This window comes from Ovis canadensis, chromosome 16, assembly GCF_042477335.2.
Source record: "Ovis canadensis isolate MfBH-ARS-UI-01 breed Bighorn chromosome 16, ARS-UI_OviCan_v2, whole genome shotgun sequence".
Lineage (NCBI taxonomy): Eukaryota > Metazoa > Chordata > Mammalia > Artiodactyla > Bovidae > Ovis > Ovis canadensis.
Window position 1 is genome coordinate 20662294 of NC_091260.1, and position 7428 is coordinate 20669721.

Genomic DNA, 7428 nt, shown 5'->3' on the forward strand with positions numbered 1-7428 from the left:
GTTTATCCTGTTTGGGACTCTCTGGGTTTCTTGGACTTGGGTGATTATTTCCTTCCCCATTTCAGGGAAGTTTTCACGACTATTATCTTCTCAAGTATTTTCTCTTGGTCTTTCTTTTTGTCTTCTTCCTCTGGGACTCCTATGATTCGAATGTTGGGGCATTTAACATTGTCCCAGAGGTCTCTGAGATTGTCCTCATTTCTTTTAATTCTTTTTTTTTCCTCTCTGAATCATTTATTTCTACCATTCTATCTTATTCATTTATTTCTACCATTCTACCTCACCAATCCTATCTTCTGCTTCCATTATTCTACTATTTGTTCCCTCCAGAGTGTTTTTTATCTCATTTATTGCATTATTCATTATATATTGACTCTTTTTTTATTTCTTCTAGGTCCTTGTTAAACCTTTCTTGCATCTTCTCAATTCTTGTCTCCAGGCTATTTATCTGTGATTCCATTTTGTTTTCAAGATTTTGGATCATTTTCACTATCATTATTCGGAATTCTTTATCAGGTAGATTCCCTGTTTCTTCCTCTTTTGTTTGGTTTGGTGGGCATTTATCTTGTTCCTTTACCTGCTGGGTATTCCTCTGTCTCTTCATCTTGTTTATATTGCTGTGTTTGGGGTGGCCTTTCTGTATTCTGGCAGTTTGTGGGGTTCTCTTTATTGTGGAGTTTCCTCACTGTGGATGGGGTTGTACAGGTGGCTTGTCAAGGTTTCTTGGTTAGGGAAGCTTGTGTCGGTGTTCTGGTGGGTGGAGCTGGATTTCTTCTCTCTGCAGTGCAATGAAGTGTCCAGTAATGAGTTATGAGATGTCAGTGGGTTTGGAGTGACTTTGGGCAGCCTGTATAGTGAAGCTCCGGGGTGTGTTTCTATGTTGCTGGAGAATTTGCGTGGTATGTCTTGCTCTGGAACTTGTTTGCCCTTGGGTGGTGCTAGGTTTCAGTGTAGGTATGGAGGCGTTTGATCAGCTCCTGTCAATTAATGTTCCCTGGAGTCAGGAGTTCTCTGGTGTTCTCAGGATTTGGACTTAAGCCTCCTGCTTCTTGTTTTCAGTCTTATTTTTACAGTAGCCTCAAGACTTCTCCATCTATACAGTACCATTGATCAAACATCTAGGTTAAGGATGAAAAGTTTCTCCACAGTGAGGGACACCCAGAGAGGTTTACAGAGTTACATGGAGAAGAGAAGAGGGAAGAGGGAGATAGAGGTGACCAGAATGAGATGAGGTGGAGTCAAAAGGAGAGAGAGCAAGCTAGCCAGTAATCACTTCCTTATGTGTGCTCCACAGTCTGGGCCACTCAGAGATGTTCACGGAGTTATATAGAGAAGAGAAGAGGGAGGAAGGAGACAGAGGTGTCCAGGAGGATAAAGGGGGGAATCAAAAGGAGAGAGACAGATCCAGCCAGTAATCAGTTCCCTAAGTGTTCTCCACCGTTTGGAACACACAGAGATTCACAGAATTGGGTAAAGAAGAGAAGGGGAAGGGAGGAGATAGAGGTGACCTGGTGGAGAAAAAGGAGAGTCCAAAGGGGGAGAGAGTAATCAAGCCAGTAATCTCACTCCCAAGTAAAAATGGGTACTGAAGATTGGGTTCTTAAAGGTACAAAGTTGATAACAATACAAAAACCACAAATATTAAAAATCTAGAGGTTGGATTTTCAAAAATACAATATTAAAGAAAAAAGTCACAAAAATTATAAAATATATATATGAAGTTTGCTTTAAAAATAGGGTCTCTCTTTTTTTGCAAAGTAATAGTGGGTTATAAAAATGAAAATTAAAGGAGTAATAGAGGACAAATTTTTTTTAAAAATGAAGAATGATTAGTAAAAATAAAAATAAAATAGTAAAAGTATATCTAGGACTTTGTCTGGTGTTGTTGTGGGCAGTGTGGGGTAAGTTCATTTTCAGATATTTCCTTGGTTCAGCTCATATTTCTCAGGATCTATAGGCCCCTTCCTATGTCAGTTCAGTTCAATCACTGAGTCGTGTCCAACTCTTTTCCACCCCATGCATTGCAGCATGCCAGGACTCCCTGTCCATCACCATCTCCCAAAGTTCACTCAGACTCATGTCCATCGAGTCAGTGATGCCATCCAGCCATCTCATCCTCTGTCGTCCCTTCTCCTCCTGCCCCCAATCCCTCCCAGCATCAGAGTCTTTTCCAATGAGTCAACTCTTTGCATAAGGTGGCCAAAGTACTGGAGCTGCAGCTTTAGCATCCTTCCTTCCAAAGAAATCCCAGAGTTGATCTCCTTCAGAATGGACTGGTTGGATCTCCTTGCAGTCCAAGGGACTCTCAAGAGTCTTCTCCAACACCACAGTTCAAAAGCATCAATTCTTCGGCTCTCAGCCTTCTTCACAGTCCAATTCTCACATCCATACATGACCACTGGAAAAACCATAACCTTGACTAGACGGACCTTAGTCAACAAAGTAATGTCTCTGCTTTTGAATATACTATCTAGGTTGGTCATAACTTTTCTTCCAAGGAGTAAGCGTCTTTCAATATCATGGCTGCAATCACCATCTGCAGTGATTTTGGAGCCCCCCAAAATAAAGTCTGACACTGTTTCCACTGTTTCCCTATCTATTTGCCATGAAGTGATGGGACTGGATGCCATGATCTTCGTTTTCTGAATGTTGAGCTTTAAGCCAACTTTTTCACTCTCCTCTTTCACTTTCATCAAGAGGCTTTTTAGTTCCTCTTCACTTTCTGCCATAAGGGTGGTGTCATCTGCATATCTGAGGTTATTGAGATTTCTCCTGGCAATCTTGATTCCAGCTTGTGCTTCTCCCAGTCCAGCATTTCTCATGATGTACTCTGCACAGAAGTTAAATAAGCAGGGTGACAATATACAGCCTTGACGTACTCCTTTTCCTATTTGGAACCAGTCTGTTGTTCCATGTCCAGTTCTAATTGTTGCTTCCTGACCTGCATACAGATTTCTCAAGAGGCAGGTCAGGTGTTCTGGTATTCCCATCTCTTTCAGAATTTTCCACAGTTTATTGTGATCCACATAGTCCAAGGCTTTGGCATAGTCAATAAAGCAGAAGTAGATGTTTTTCTGGAACTCTCGTCCTTTTTCTGTGATCCAGCAGATGTTGGCAATTTGATCTCTGGTTCCTCTGTCTTTTCTAAAGCCAGCTTGAACATCAGGAAGTTCACGGTTCACGTATTGCTGAAGCCTGGCTTGGAGAACTTTGAGCATTACTTTACTAGCATGTGAGATGAGTGTAATTGTGCAGTAGTTTGAGCATTCTTTGGCATTGCCTTTCTTTGGAATTGGAATGAAAACTGACCTTTTCCAGCCCTGTGGCCACTGCTGAGTTTTCCAAATTTGCTGGCATATTGAATGCAGCACTTCCACAGCATCATCTTTCAGGATTTGAAACAGCTCAACTGGAATTCCATCACCTCCACTAGCTTTGTTCATAGTGATGCTTTCTAAGGCCCACTTGACTTCACATTCCAGGATGTCTGGCTCTAGGTGAGTGATCACATCATCGTGATTATCTGGGTCGTGAAGATCTTTTTTGTACAGTTATTCTGTGTTTTCTTGCCACCTCTTAATGTCTTCTGCTTCTGTGAGGTCCATACCATTTCTGTCCTTTATCAAGCCCATCCTTGCATGAAATGTTCCCTTGGTATCTCTAATTTTCTTGAGATCTCTAGTCTTTCCCATTCTGTTGTTTTCCTCTATTTCTTTGCATTGATCGCTGAAGAAGGCTTTCTTCTCTCTTCTTGCTATTCTCTGGAACTCTGCATTTAGATGCTTATATCTTTCCTTTTCTCCTTTGCTTTTCGCTTCTCTTCTTTTCACAGCTATTTGTAAGACCTCCCCAGAGAGCCATTTTGCTTTTTTGCATTTCTTTTCCATGGGGATAGTCTTGATCCCTGTCTCCTGTACAATGTCACAAACCTCATTCCATAGTTCATCAGGCACTCTATCTATCAGATCTAGGCCCTTAAATCTATTTCTCACTTCCACTGTATAATCATAAGGGATTTGATTTAGGTCATACCTGAATGGTCTAGCGGTTTTCCCTACTTTCTTCAATTTCTCAATTCCCTTCCCATGTAGTTGGTGCTAACTACAGGGTTTGACTATGTGGATCACAATAAACTATGGAAAATTCTGAAGGAGATGGGAATACCAGAACACCTAACCTGCCTCTTGAGAAACCTATATGCAGGTCAGGAAGCAACAATTAGAACTGGATATGGAACAACAGACTGGTTCCAAATAGGAAAAGGAGTCCGTCAAGGCTGTATATTGTCACCCTGCTTATTTAACTTCTGTGCAGAGTACATCATGAGAAATGCTGGACTGGAAGAAGCACAAGCTGGAATCAAAATTGCCAGGAGAAATCTCAATAACCTCAGATATGCAGATGACACCACCCTTATGGCAGATAGTGAAGAGGAACTAAAAAGCCTCTTGATGAAAGTGAAAGAGGAGAGTGAAAAAGTTGGCTTAAAGCTCAACATTCAGAAAACGAAGATCATGGCATCCAGTCCCATCACTTCATGGCAAATAGATAGGGAAACAGTGGAAACAGTGTCAGACTTTATTTTGGGGGGCTCCAAAATCACTGCAGATGGTGATTGCAGCCATGATATTGAAAGACGCTTACTCCTTGGAAGAAAAGTTATGACCAACCTAGATAGTATATTCAAAAGCAGAGACATTACTTTGTTGACTAAGGTCCGTCTAGTCAAGGTTATGGTTTTTCCAGTGGTCATGTATGGATGTGAGAATTGGACTGTGAAGAAGGCTGAATGCCAAAGAATTGATGCTTTTGAACTGTGGTGCTGGCGAAGACTCTTGAGAGTCCCTTGGACTGCAAGGAGATCCAACCAGTCCATTCTGAAGGAGATCAGCTCTGGGATTTCTTTAGAAGGAAGGATGCTAAAGCTGAAGTTCCAGTACTTTGGCCACCTTATGCAAAGAGTTGACTCATTGGAAAAGACTCTGATGCTGGGAGGGATTGGGGGCAGGAGGAGAAGTGACGACAGAGGATGAGATGGCTGGATGGCGTCATTGACTTGATGGACGTGAGTCTGAGTGAACTTTGGGAGATGGTGATGGACAGCGAGGCCTGGTGTGCTGCAATTCATGGGGTGGCAAAGAGTCGGACACGACTGAGCGACTGAACTGAACTGTTCAGTCATGCTGTGGGGAGGGAGGGACGCTGCAAAGAAATAACACTGGCGAGTGTTTGCAGTGTCTCGGCCACACTGGGCTTGCCCCCACTCACGGTGTGTGTGCTTTCCCTGTGTACACTGCTCAGGCTCTAGTTTGCTCTGCTGGGAACCATCCAAGGCCGGCCCTGGGCTGCATGCACCTCCCAGGTCTAAGCTGCTCAGGTTCAGGTACTCAGGTAGTCCTCAGAGGTGCAGACTCAGTTAGGCCTGAGTTTTGTGCCCTTCCCAGGTCCAAGCAGCTCAGGTGCCCAGGTGTTTGGCCAGTGCTGTTGCTGTGACTTACCACCTCCCCTGTCCCCGCCGCTCGGTTTTCTGGGTGTACAACTGGCGCACCTTCTCAGGCAGATGTTGACCATCCAGAATCCCAAGAAGTCTTAGTTAGCAACGAAGCCTGCTTGCAGTTTGGTAGATAATGCCTCTCTGGGGCTGTGATTGCCCCCTTCCGACTCTGGCTGCCTGTCATGAGAGGGCAATGGTCTGCAGCCAGCTAGCTCTGCTCAGTCCTTTGTTCTGTGAGCGGGCCTGGCGGTGTCTTAGGTTAGGGCTTTTCACGTGGTAGCTATCCCACAGCCTGGTTTGCTAGCCCAAGTTATTTCCCTCAGCATTCAGGCCCGGTCCTTACTCTAAGCAATGCAGCCCACGCCTCCCTGCCCAGCCCCCGCTTGCTAGTGGCGGGTGCGGGCATCTGCGCTGCTTCTCCATTGGGGGAGTTACCGTTGGGCTGGTAATCTGTGGGTTTTAATTATTTATTTATTTTTCCTCCCAATTATATTGCCCTCTGTGGTTCCAAGGCTCGCCACAGACTCGGCAGTGAGAGCGTTTCCTGGTATTTGGAAACTTCTCTTTTTTTTAAGACTCCCTTCCCAGGATGGATCTTCATCCCTACCTCTTGTCTTTCATATTTTTTCCTACCTCCTTTTGAACACAATGGGCTGCTTTTCTGGGTGCCTGATGTCCTCTGCCAGCATTCAGAAGTTGTTTTGTGGAATTTACTCAGCATTCAAATGTTCTTTTGATGAATTTGTGGGGGAGAAAGTGATCTCCCCGTCCTATTTCTCCGCCATCTTAGGACCACCTCTCGGGATGAATTAATCTTAAATTACTTCTGTGGCGCTTTCAGACTGCTCCCCCTAAAGGAGTACTTTGGAATTTCAATGTAACAGTTGAATGAATGTGTTAGAGGCAAAATGTCTACACCAGCAAAGCAACCCTGACAAATGAACAGGAACAGCAATAAAACTCACTCACTGGATTTATGCCAGCCATTCCTGTATGCCCATCTGTAACCTGAGGTTGCCCAGATGAGTCCATCAGCAGGCTTTTCAGTGGAAGTTGTTAGAATTCCATAGTCCCCCAAAGACTTTCTTTCTCTTCAGGGAAGGTTGGAGCAAAGAGTGGAAGATTTGTGCCCCTGTGGGCTGCACAAGGCTGCCAGCCAGCACACAGAGCCTCAAAATTAGCACACAGTTCCTACAGCTCCTTAAAGCAATGTTGATGGGCTCTTGTCTTTCATTAAGCGTCCTGAAAGTCAGTCTCTTGATGGATCCCCCAAAAGGAAAAATCAAGGAGGAAAGAGTGTTTACAGATGCAGTTTAATGGCAACCAACTTACAAAGCACATAAAAAATAATTTGCTCCTTGGAGAAATATTTCATTAAGATAAATACCCCAAAAGTTATTTCACATAGATCTGTTTAGAAAATGCCCAATTAGGGTAATATAGACCACATTTCAAGGACCACAGGAAACTGTTTTGCTTCACTTTTTTGTCATTGTTGATACTCTAGGTTTCTAAGGGAATTATATATATATATACACACACACACATATATTCATGTTCAGGAGCAGAATATCCTATCTAAGGAAGGACTAGGAGCTATATTTGGTGGCACAATATCACCCAGATTTGGGGAGCCAATGGCTTAAAGAGTCAGAACTAAAGATGATTTAAAGCTATGAATAGGATCTGAGTAAAAGGACAAACCTCATCGTCAATCAAGTTCTGTGTCTGTTGATATGACTTGTGTGCTTTTATCTCTATTTAGCAAAATGAAATGAGCACCTACTTTTTCTGAATGGAAAAAGTATGGGTTCTCCTTTCCTATTAATGTGAATAAATGGTTTTTAAATAATTTTCATTTATTTTTGGCTGTGCTGGGTCTTCCCTGCTGCCTGGGCTTTTCTTTAGTTGCGGCGAGCAGGGGCTACTCTAGC